This window comes from Dendrobates tinctorius, unplaced genomic scaffold, assembly GCF_039654945.1.
Source record: "Dendrobates tinctorius isolate UK_male_01 unplaced genomic scaffold, ASM3965494v1 ptg000152l, whole genome shotgun sequence".
NCBI lineage: Eukaryota > Metazoa > Chordata > Amphibia > Anura > Dendrobatidae > Dendrobates > Dendrobates tinctorius.
This window is the reverse complement of record NW_027361819.1, coordinates 1,045,597-1,058,684: the sequence shown is the minus strand read 5'-3', so window position 1 is coordinate 1,058,684 and position 13,088 is coordinate 1,045,597.

The following is a 13,088-nucleotide window of genomic DNA, read 5'->3' as shown; positions in this document are numbered from 1 at the left end:
TCTAAACCAGACGGTACATTTAGAACCATTATTAATTTAAAGAAGCTTAATTCATTTATAAAAAATTATAACTTCAAAATGGAATCAATTAGATCCACTATAAAGCTTCTGTTCCCAAATTGCGTAATGGCAGGGATTGATTTAAAAGATGCTTATTATCATCTCCCTATTCACAATAGATTCCAGAAATACCTAAGAGTCGCAGTGGAAGTCGAGGGCAGGATTCGTCATTTCCAATACGCGGCCATGCCCTTCGGGCTCTCCACGGCACCAAGAATATTTACCAAGGTGATGGCAGAAGTGATGGCCTACCTTCGCCAAAAGGACACACTAATCGTGCCATATTTAGACGACTTCCTAATAATTGGGAATTCAGTCAAACAATGTACCAAACGCGTGACTGACGCAATCTCGTCTTTTCAGAGCCTTGGCTGGATCATCAATATCCAAAAGTCCAGACTCAATCCACAATCTCTCCAGACATTTCTAGGATTTCAACTAGATTCCTTGACCCAGAGATGTCTACTACCTCAGGTAAAAATCACCCTCACGAAACAAAAAATACGAGCAGCTATAGATAGACCACGGGTATCCTTGAGAGGAGCAATGTCACTATTAGGATCACTAAATTCTTGCAGTCTGGTGGGCCCAGTACCATGTCCGTACACTACAACACCAGATCCTCCAGGAGGATAAGCGACATAGTGGGCATTTACAGAGCAAAATAACCCTTTTTGTCAAAAGAAGTCTTGACTTCTCTAGAGTGGTGGTTAGATGATGACCATTTATGTTCAGGGGTTCCATGGGTTATAGTTCCATCCTGTATCGTAACCACCGATGCCAGTCCCCAGGGCTGGGGAGCCCACATGGAGAATGAGTTTCATCAGGGAAAGTGGAATAGAGAGGAATGCGAATACTCATCCAATTTAAAAGAACTGACTGCAGTGTTCTATGCTCTATACAACTTCCTTCCGCAGCTCCAACAGAAGCATGTCAGGATACTATCGGACAATACCACCACCGTGGCCTATATAAACAAACAAGGAGGAACTCGATCAGAGACTCTGATGTCTTCAGCGGCAAGAATTTTAAACTTAGCAGAAAACTATTTTTTGTCCCTCTCGGCCCTTCATATCAGAGGCGAGAGCAATCAAAAGGCAGACTTCCTAAGCCGACACACTCTGCGGCAAGGAGAGTGGTGCCTCAATCAGAAGGTCTTCAGGGACATAGTAGCCCTATGGGGACAACCCGAGGTGGACCTTTTCGCCACAAAGGAGAACCGGCAGATAAAAACATTTGCCTCCCTATCTCCATCAGACCACCCAGACATACTAGACGCCCTTCTAGCTCCATGGAATTTCAATCTGGCGTATGCGTTCCCTCCATTGATCCTCCTACCTCAAGTAATTCGGAAGATCAGAGACGACAAAGCAAGGATAATCTTAATAGCACCGTTCTGGCCAAAAAGACCGTGGTTTTCGTGGCTGCAGATTATGTCAATAACAGATCCTTGGGTCCTTCCTTCAACTCCCAACCTACTCTCCCAGGGCCCCTTTTTCCACCCTCAAGTGGTCAGCTTGCACTTGACGGCGTGGAATTTGAGAGGCAGGTATTGAGGACAAGAGGATTCTCTGAGTCTTTAATTACTACACTACTACAAAGTAGAAAACAGTCCACAACCCAAATTTACACTAGAATATGGAAAAAATTTCATCAATTCCATACAGTACCTCATACAACAGAAGTTCCGATAATCCCAATCTTAGAATTTCTGCAGAAAGGGAAAGACTTAGGCCTAGCAGTAAATACGCTAAGAGTACAAATATCGGCATTAGGAGCACTATATGGCCATAATATAGCAGGCAACAAGTGGATAACTCGATTCATTACAGCATGTGAACGAATAGCTCCAATCCACATACCCTCCGTCCCTACATGGGATCTAAATCTGGTCTTAGACGCCCTAACGGTAGACCCCTTTGAGCCGATCGACACAATACCCTTCAAACACTTAGCACTTAAAATGGCCCTCTTGGTAGCACTGACCTCAGCTAGAAGAGTGGGTGATATCCAGGCCTTGTCAATAGATCCACCTTTTTTTCAAGAATACCAAGACAGATTGGTATTAAAACCAGACCCTGCCTACCTGCCAAAAGTGGCAACAAAATACCATAGATCTCAGGAGATACTCCTCCCAACCTTCTATATAAATTCCTCTACTCCGGAAGAGCAGAAGTTCCATACTCTGGACGTCAAAAGAACTGTCCTAAAATATATTGAAAGGTCCAAAAGTTGGAGGCAGAGTAGGGCCCTATTTGTTTCATTTCAGGGCTGTAAGAAGGGGTATGGAGTCACGAGGAGCACCATTTCCCGGTGGATCAGAGAAGCCATTCGTTTAGCCTACTCCGCAAAAAACGAAGATCCTCCAGGGAACATCAGGGCGCATTCCACCAGGGCAATGGCAACTTCTTGGGCGGAAAAGGGAGATATTCCGATTGAAACTATATGTAAGGCGGCAGTTTGGTCATCCCCTTCTACCTTCTATAACCACTATAGACTTGATCTTTCATCAGCCTCTGACTTAAGCTTTGGCCGGACTGTCCTTGACACGGTGGTCCCACCCAGGTGATGGTCTCTGGAATCTCTCCAGTGGGTGCTGTCGTGGCGAAGAGTAAAAATCCGGATTACTTACCGGTAATGCTCTTTTAATGAGTCCACGACAGCACCCGCTCACTTCCCTCCCTAAAGATATTAATAGTTAAAGTATATCAACCAAATAATGGATAAGAAAGATGTTAAAATAAGAAAACATTACCTAATCCTTGGCGGTCCTTCTGGTACTCTGAAACGTAAAACTGAGGAGGAAAGGCGGACCGCCCCTTTTATCTTTCCTGTAGGGTTTCCTGTTCCAAATGGGCGGATCCGATACCTCCAGTGGGTGCTGTCGTGGACTCATTAAAAGAGCATTACCGGTAAGTAATCCGGCTTTTTCCACAAACATAATCAATTGGTCCCCAATTTTTTCATTTTCCCAAGGGTAACAGGAGAAATTGGACCCCAAAAGTTGTTGTCCAATTTGTCATGAGTACGCTGACACCCCATATGTGGGAGAAAACTACTGTATGGACACGTCAGGGCTCGGAAGGGAAGTAGTGACGTTTTGGAATGCAGACTTTGATGGAATGGTCTGCGGGTGTCATGTGCGTTTGGAGAGCCCCTGATGTACCTAAACTATTGAAACTCCCCACAAGTGACCCCATTTTGGACACTAGACCCCCTCACGGAACTTATCTAGATGTGTGGTGAGCACTTTGAACCCCCAAGTGCTTCACAGAAGTTTATAACGCTCGGACGTGAAAATAAAAAAATCATTTTTTTTCCACAAAAATGATATTTTTGCCCCCAAATTTTTATTTTCCTAAGGGTAACAGGAGAAATTGGACCCCAAAAATTGTTTTGCAATTTGTCCTGAGTAGGCTGATACCCTACATGTGGGGGTAAAACACTGTTTGGGCGCATGGCAGAGCTTGGAAGGGAAGGAGCACCATATGACTTTTTCAACTCAGAATTGGCTGAAATTGAGATCAGACGCAATGTTGCATTTGGAGAGCCCCTGATGTGCCCAAACAGTGGAAACCCCCAATTCTAACTCCAACCCGAACCCCAACACACCCCTAACCCTAATCTCAGCCCTAGCACTAGCCCTAACCCTAGCCCTAACCCTAGTCCTAACCCTGGCCCTAATGGAAAAATGGAAATAAATACATTTTTTTTATTTTATTATTTTTCCCTAACTAAGGGGGTGATATCGGGGGGTTTGATTTACTATTTATGGCGGTTTTTATGTTTGGCAGCTGTCAGACGCTAAAAGACGCTTTTTATTGTAAAAATAGTTTTTGCATCACCACATATTGAGAGCTATAATTTTTCTGTATTTTGACCCACTGAGTCATGTAAGGTCTTATTTTTTGCGGTATGAGTTGACGTTTTTATTGGTACCATTTTCGGGCACGTGACATTTTTTGATCGCTTTTTATTCCGATTTTTGGGACGCAGAACGAACAAAAAACAGCGTTTCATGAATTTCTTTTGGGGGGGTGCGTTTACACCGTTCCGCGTGCGGTAAAATTGATAAAGCGGTTTTATTTTTTGGGTCAGTACGGTTACAGCGATACCTCATTTATGTAGTTTTTTTATGTTTTGTCGGTTTTATGCAATGAAAACTATTTTATATAAAAAATAATTATTTTTGCATCGCTTTATTCTGCGAGCTATAACTTTTTTATTTTTTCGCTGATGATGCTGTGTGGCGGCTCGTTTTTTGCGGGACAAGATGACGTTTTCAGCGGTACCATGGATATTTATATGCGTCTTTTTGATTGCGCGTTATTACACTTTTTGTTTGGCGGTATGATAATAAATCATTATTTTCTGCTTCGTTTTTTATTTTTTAAGGGGTTCGCTAAAGGGGTTAACTAATGGGACAGTTTTATAGGGCAGGTCGTTACGGACGCGGCGATACCTAATATGTGTACTTTTATTGTTTTTTTTTTTTTTTTTTTTATTTTCAAAAAATGAATTTATTGGGGAATATATATTATTTTTTTTTTTTTTTATTTTTTTTTTAATTATTTTTACATTTTTTTTTTTTTAATTTTTTTTTTTTTTTACTTTATTACATAGTCCCAGGTGGGACATCACTGTCCTGTGACAGATCGCTGATCTGTCACATCACAGATCACTGTGACAGATCAGCAATCTGTCACAGGCATTGAAGACTTCCTCTTGCCTGCGCTTTGCCTACTACTATCGCACACGGCTGCATGCGATCTGCGCACCCTATCTTTAGCATAGGGTGTGCAAACCGTGCACTAGTAGGATTTTTGCGTGCACTGCGCACTTTTGAAGGTGCGCCGAGCGCACCAAAAAGCAACATAGTGTGTTAGGCGCGCACCTTCAAAAGTGCGCAGTGCACGCAAAAATCCTACTAGCGCTCGATCTGCGTACCCTATGCTAAAGATAGGGTGCGCAGATCACATGCAGCCGTGTGTGATAGTAGGAGGAAAGGACCGGACGGGGCGGAACGGGGATTAGCGGCGCTGTGTGCTGCATGGAAAGTGCGCTGCATGTAAAATGTGCTAGTGTGAAACCAGCCTTAGACACCAAGAAAATTGGAGCAAAATACCATAAGACAGAGCTTCGTAATATAAAAAATGCTATTTAATATCGTGAGTACGAACATAATAAAGAAACAGTACATAAAGAATCCGAAACAGAGCAATTCAACACGAGTCCGGGGTGTACCGGAATATATCAAAACTGCATAATAGAGAGAACACAATTGGGTTTCATACAGTTGTGGCCAAAAGTATTGACACCCCTGCAATTCTGTCAGATAATACTTAGTTTCTTCCTGAAAATGATTGCAAACACAAATTCTTTGTTATTATTATCTTCATTTAATTTGTCTTAAATGAAAAAACACAAAAAGAATTGTCCTAAAGCCAAATTGGATATAATTCCACAACAAACATAAAAAAGAGGGTGGACAAAAGTATTGGCACTGTTCGAAAAATCATGTGATGCTTCTCTAATTTGGGAAATTAGCAGCACCTGTAACTTACCTGTGGCACCTAACAGGTGTTGGCAATAACTGAATCACACTTGCAGCCAGTTGACATGGATTAAAGTTGACTCAACCTCTGTCCTGTGTCCTTGTGTGTACCACATTGAGCATGGAGAAAAGAAAGAAGACCAAAGAACTGTCTGAGGACTTGAGAAACCAAATTGTGAGGAAGCATGAGCAATCTCAAGGCTACAAGTCCATCTCCAAAGACCAGAATGTTCCTGTGTCTACCGTGCGCAGTGTCATCAAGAAGTTTAGAGCCCATGGCACTGTGGCTAACCTCCCTAGATGTGGACGGAAATGAAAAATTGACAAGAGATTTCAACGTAAGATTGTGCGGATGTTGGATAAAGAACCTCGACTAACATCCAAACAAGTTCAAGCTGCCCTGCAGTCCGAGGGTACAACAGTGTCAACCCGTACTATCCGTCGGCGTCTGAATGAAAAGGGACTGTATGGTAGGAGACCAAGGAAGACCCCACTTCTTACCCCGAGACATAAAAAAGCCAGGCTGGAGTTTGCCAAAACTTACCTGAAAAAGCCTAAAACGTTTTGGAAGAATGTTCTCTGGTCAGAGGAGACAAAAGTAGAGCTTTTTGGGCAATGGCATCAACATAGAGTTTATAGGAGAAAAAAGAGGCATTCAAAGAAAAAAAACACGGTCCCCACAGTCAAACATGGCGGAGGTTCCCTGATGTTTTGGGGATGCTTTGCTGCCTCTGGCACTGGACTGCTTGACCGTGTGCATAGCATAATGAAGTCTGAAGACTACCAACAAATTTTGCAACATAATGTAGGGCCCAGTGTGAGAAAGCTGGGTCTCCCTCAGAGGTCATGGGTCTTCCAGCAGGACAATGACCCAAAACACACTTCAAAAAGCACTAGAAAATGGTTTGAGAGAAAGCACTGGAGACTTCTAAGGTGGCCAGCAATGAGTCCAGACCTGACTCCCATAGAACACCTGTGGAGAGATCTAAAAATGGCAGTTTGGAGAAGGCCCCCTTCTAATATCAGGGACCTGGAGCAGTTTGCCAAACAAGAATGGTCTAAAATTCCAGCAGAGCATTGTAAGAAACTCATTGATGGTTACCGGAAGCGGTTGGTCGCAGTTATTTTGGCTAAAGGTTGTGCAACCAAGTATTAGGCTGAGGGAGCCAATACTTTTATCTGGCCCATTTTTGGAGTTTTGTGTGAAATGATCAATGTTTTGCTTCAGTAGTTATATATAGTAGTTATATTCTTGTACATAGGGGGCAGTATTATAGTAGTTATATTCTTGTACATAGGGGCAGTATTATAGTAGTTATATTCTTGTACATAGGAGCAGTATTATAGTAGTTATATTCTTGTATATAGGAGCAGTATTATAGTAGTTATATTCTTGCACATAGGGGCAGTGTTATAGTAGTTATAGTCTTGTACATAGGGGCAGTATTATAGTAGTTATAGTCTTGTACATAGGGGCAGTGTTATAGTAGTTATATTCTTGCACATAGGGGCAGTATTATAGTAGTTATATTCTTGTACATAGGAGCAGTGTTATAGTAGTTATATTCTTGTACATAGGAGCAGTGTTATAGTAGTTATATTCTTATACATAGGGGGCAGTATTATAGTAGTTATATTCTTGTATATAGGAGCAGTATTATAGTAGTTATATTCTTGTACATAGGGGCAGTATTATAGTAGTTATAGTCTTGTACATAGGAGCAGTGTTATAGTAGTTATATTCTTGTACATAGGGGCAGTGTTATAGTAGTTATATTCTTGTACATTGGGGAAGTATTATAGTAGTTATATTCTTGTACATTGGGGAAGTATTATAGTAGTTATATTCTTGTATATAGGAGCAGTATTATAGTAGTTATATTCTTGTATATAGGAGCAGTATTATAGTAGTTATATTCTTGTACATAGGGGCAGTATTATAGTAGTTATATTCTTGTATATAGGGGCAGTATTATACTAGTTATATTCTTGTACATAGGGGCAGTGTTATAGTAGTTATATTCTTGTACATTGGGGAAGTATAGTAGTTATATTCTTGTATATAGGAGCAGTATTATAGTAGTTATATTCTTGTACATAGGGGCAGTATTTTATATTCTTGTATATAGGAGCAGTGTTATAGTAGTTATATTCTTGTACATAGGGGCAGTGTTATAGTAGTTATATTCTTGTACATAGGAGCAGTGTTATAGTAGTTATATTCTTGTACATAGGAGCAGTGTTATAGTAGTTATATTCTTTCACATAGGGGCAGTGTTATAGTAGTTATAGTCTTGCACATAGGGGCAGTATTATAGTAGTTATATTCTTGCACATAGGGGCAGTATTATAGTAGTTATATTCTTGTACATAGGAGCAGTGTTATAGTAGTTATATTCTTGTACATAGGGGCAGTATTATAGTAGTTATATTCTTGTACATTGGGGAAGTATTATAGTAGTTATATTCTTGTATATAGGAGCAGTATTATAGTAGTTATATTCTTGTACATAGGGGCAGTATTATAGTAGTTATATTCTTGTATATAGGGGCAGTATTATAGTAGTTATATTCTTGTATATAGGAGCAGTATTATAGTAGTTATATTCTTGTACATAGGGGCAGTATTATAGTAGTTATATTCTTGTACATTGGGGAAGTATTATAGTAGTTATATTCTTGTACATAGGGACAGTATTATAGTAGTTATATTCTTGTATATAGGAGCAGTATTATAGTAGTTATATTCTTGTATATAGGAGCAGTATTATAGTAGTTATATTCTTGTACATAGGGGCAGTATTATAGTAGTTATATTCTTGTACATAGGGGCAGTGTTATAGTAGTTATATTCTTGTACATTGGGGCAGTGTTATAGTAGTTATATTCTTGTACATAGGGACAGTATTATAGTAGTTATATTCTTGTACATAGGGAGCAGTGTTATAGTAGTTATATTCTTGTATATAGGGACAGTATTATAGTAGTTATATTCTTGTATATAGGGACAGTATTATAGTAGTTATATTCTTGTACATAGGGGGCAGTATTATAGTAGTTATATTCTTGTACATAGGGGCAGTATTATAGTAGTTATATTCTTGTACATTGGGGAAGTATTATAGTAGTTATATTCTTGTACATAGGGGGCAGTATTATAGTAGTTATATTCTTGTACATAGGAGCAGTATTATAGTAGTTATATTCTTGTACATAGGAGCAATATTATAGTAGTTATATTCTTGTACATAGGGGGCAGTATTATGGTAGTTATACTGCTCCCTATGTACAAGAATATAAGAGTAACTACATACAGAGTTGTCCTTTTGTAATTACTGTAGGTGCTGGTGTCAATGGTTTGCACTATAGGAACAGAAAAGCGCGAATAGGGTCTTATCCGATGATAAGATATTAGAAATATATACAGTATTTTTCACTTTGTAAGATGCACTTTTTCCCCCAAATTTGGGGGGGAAATAGGGGTGCGTCTTATAATGCGGATATACCTTATTTGTGCTGCTGCTGCGGGTGTCCGGTGTTTGCCACCACGCTCTGACCCCCGGTGCTTGCCGCCGCGCTCTCGTGTGCTGCGTGGGGGTCTCTGACGTTCCATCCATGCTTGCTTGCCTGTGCGGTGGGTACCTTCCAGGGAAAAAAAAAAAAAGGCCGCCGAGCAAGCGCAGATGGAGATCTTGGCTCTGAAATCTCATCTCCCAAGGTTTCAGTGCCGAGATCTCCATCTGCGGTTGCGCGGCAGCCATTTTCCCAGAAGGAATCCACAGAATAAGCAAGCAAGCATGGATGGAACGGCAGAGCCCCCCACGCAGCACGGGACAGAGCGATGCGGAAAGCACCGGGGGACAGAGCGGGTGGCAGCACCAGGTACAGAGAGCGGTGACATCAACACTGGGGACATAGCACAGTGGCAGCATCCGACACCCGCAGCGCCGTTTATCAATACACCCCCTCATCCTAGCAGCAATGTTCCACTCCTGCCTTTTCCAGCAGTAACCCTGGTACCCCACTTCCCACCACCCCAAGTAAGCAATAAGACGCCTGAATTATAAGAAGCACCACCATTTTATTAAAAAAAAAGTTTTTTCCTATTTTTGTCCTCAAAATTTGGGGTGCATCTTATAATCCGGAACGCCTTAGGCTAGTTTCACACTAGCGCTTTTGAGCGCAGCGACGGCTTGCGCACGGCCGCCACTAAGCCCCGCCCCCTGCCGCGCCTCCGCCGGTAGCTCCGCCTACCGGCGCATGACGCTGCATGCGTCCTCTATCTTTATCACTGGGGGCGCAGGCCGTGCGCAGTATGCGTTTGGCGGCGCATGCGTCCTTTTGACGGTGCGCCGACCTGCGCCAAACGCAACCTGCTGCAGTTTGGTTGCGCTCGGCGCACCGTCAAAAAGGCGCCTGCGCCGCCAAATGCATACTGCGCACAGCCTGTGCCCCCAGTGATAAAGATGCAGGACGCATGCAGCGTCATGCGCCGGTAGGCGGAGCTACCGGCGGAGGCGCGGCAGGGGGCGGGGCTTAGCGGCGGCCGTGCGCAGGCCGTCGCTGCGCTCAAAAGCGCTAGTGTGAAACTAGCCTTATAAAGCGAAAAATACGGTAAATTCTACTCACCCGTTGTTGGAGAGAAAAGGCAAATAATAAGCTGCTGCACGTCCAAGGGTCAGACAAATGACCGCCGAAGTATAAAATCCAATGGAGCTTTTTTTGGACTCCGTGCGCTGCTTAATAATATACAAGATTACAGTTGAGGTGAAAGATCAATGTTTTTATTCCCAACGCGTTTCGAAGTATGAGCTACTTCTTACTCAGGGGATGACAGACAGATGTCTGAGTAAGAAGTAGCTCATACTTCGAAACGCGTTGGGAATAAAAACATTGATCTTTCACCTCAACTGTAATCTTGTATATTAAGCAGCGCACGGAGTCCAAAAAAAGCTCTGTTGGATTTTGTTGGTGCTGGTAGTGAGAGCTGTAGAATATAACTACTATAATACTGCCCCCTCGTGTACAAAAATATACTATAATACCGCCCCCCCCCCCCGTGTACAAGAATATAACTACTGTAAGGCCGGGGTCAGACTTGTGAGAAACTTTCACGACTCTCGCATCTCAATACCCGACACTGCTGCCGGCATAGAATTACATGCAGCTGAACGCTCCGGTCCGAGTGCCGGTGGCACTGCCAGTTATCAAGATGCGAGACTTGTGCGAGTTTCTCGCAAGTCTGACCCCGGCCTAATACTGCCCCCCCATGTACAAGAATGACTAGGGACAGAACTATTATAATACTGTCGCCTTTGGAAAACAATTAATTTGAACTGTGAGAAGAATTTGAACATTGTATTATTGCTTCCTGTACCTTCCATACTGTGTGCAGAATTATTAGGCAAGATGAATCTGAGAAGATTCTTTTTATTATTGAACAACAACTATGTTCTCAATCAGCCCAGAAAAAAATGATAAATATCAAAGTTTCATATTTTTTAAATGATTTTTTTTTTTTTTTTTAGATTTGGCTATCTTAGGAGGATATCTGTTTGTGGAAATAACTATTACTCTTCAGAATTATTAGGCAACTTAATAAAAACCCAATATATACCCATCTCACTTGTTTATTTTCACCAGGTAAACCAATATAACACAAAATTTAGAAATAAACATTTCTGACATTCAAAAAAAAAAATCCGTGACCAATATAGCCACCTTTCTTTCCGATGACGCTCACCTTCCTTCCATCCATAGATTGTCAGTTTCTTGATCTGTTTACGATCCACATTGCCATGTGCCGCAGCCACCACAGCCTCCCAGACACTGTCCCCAGAGGTGTACGGTTTTCCCTCCCTGTAGATCTCACATTTTATCAGGGCCCACAGGTTCTCTATGGGGTTCAGATCAGGTGAACAAGGGGGCCATGTCATTATTTTTTCTTCTTTTAGACCCTTACTGGCCAGCCACGCTGTGGAGTATTTGGATGCATGTGATGGAGCATTGTCCTGCATGAAAATCAAGTTTTTCTTGAACGATACTGACTTTTTCCTGTACCACTGCTTGAAGAAGGTGTCTTCCAGAAACTGGCAGTAGGTCTGGGAGTTGAGCTTCACTCCATCCTCAAACCGAAAAGGTCCCACAAGTTCATCTTTGATGATGCCAGCCCATACCAGTACCCCACCTCCACCTTGCTGGCGTCTGAGTCGGAGTGGAGCTCTCTGCCCTTTACTGATCCAGCCTCGGGCCCATCAAGAGTCACTCTCATTTCATCAGTCCATAAAACCTTAGAAAAATCAGTCTTAAGATATTTCTTGGCCCAGTCTTGACGTTTTGTCTTATGTTTCTTGTTGAAAGGTGGTCGTTTTTCAGCCTTCCTTACCTTGGCCATGTCACTGAGTATGGCACACCTTGTGCTTTTTGATACTCCAGTAACGTTGCAGCTCTGAAATATGGCAAAACTGGTGGCAAACGGCATCTATGCAGCTTCACGCTTGATTTTCCTCAATTCATGGGCAGTTATTTTGCGCCTTTTTTTTATCTACACGCTTCTTGCGACCCTGTTGGCTATTTGCCATGAAACGCTTGATTGTTCGGTGATCACGCTTCAAAAGTTTGGCAAGTTCAAGACTGCTGCATCCCTCTGCAAGACATCTCACAATTTTTGACTTTTCAGAGTCATCTAATCTCTCTTCTGACCCATTTTTCCAAAGGAAAGGAAGTTGCCTAATAATTAAGCACACCTTATATAGGGTGTTGATGTCATTAGACCAAACCCCTCCTCATTACAGAGATTCAAATCACCTGATTTACATAATTGGCAGTTGGCTTTCAAGCCTGTACAGCTTGGAGTAGGACAACATGTATAAAAAGGATGATGTGATCAAAATACTCCATAGTGGTATTTTCCTTCCATTGCTTCTGTGGTCCAACAACCAGATGACGGGTGAGTGTCCATGATAATCCTGATATTCAGCTGCATGAGCAATGGCAACTCTTCTATTGGAACATCAAATTTTAACCCATGGCGGTTCCCTAAGCTTTATTCGCTGTCTTGGAGCTACGTTTCCAAAGGTGTTGGGAAAGCCAATGGATCGGATTCCCTGATCTATAATAAGCAGTACTTGCATAATTAGATTTTGCATCATTTTCTTTTTTATTATTACAATATTTTTTCTTTTAACGGCATTATCATTTGCCCATTGCGGTACCCCAAGACAAGTTTTGTTTCAGAATAGTGAGCATGTAGAAGCTGGGGGATTGGGATGTCGTAAAAATAGCAGCACAACTTTTTCACATTCATGCTATGACGCAGGAATTCATTTTTGATTGTAGGAGCATTTAACTTGTCCTGCCCGGATACTCACAAAGTTCTGATGGGATCTGTCGCCATCCTGAGATGCTCCTTTACCGTGGACAGGCTGCCTCTATCCACAAAATGTTTAGCCATACATTGTTTTTTATCGGAAAA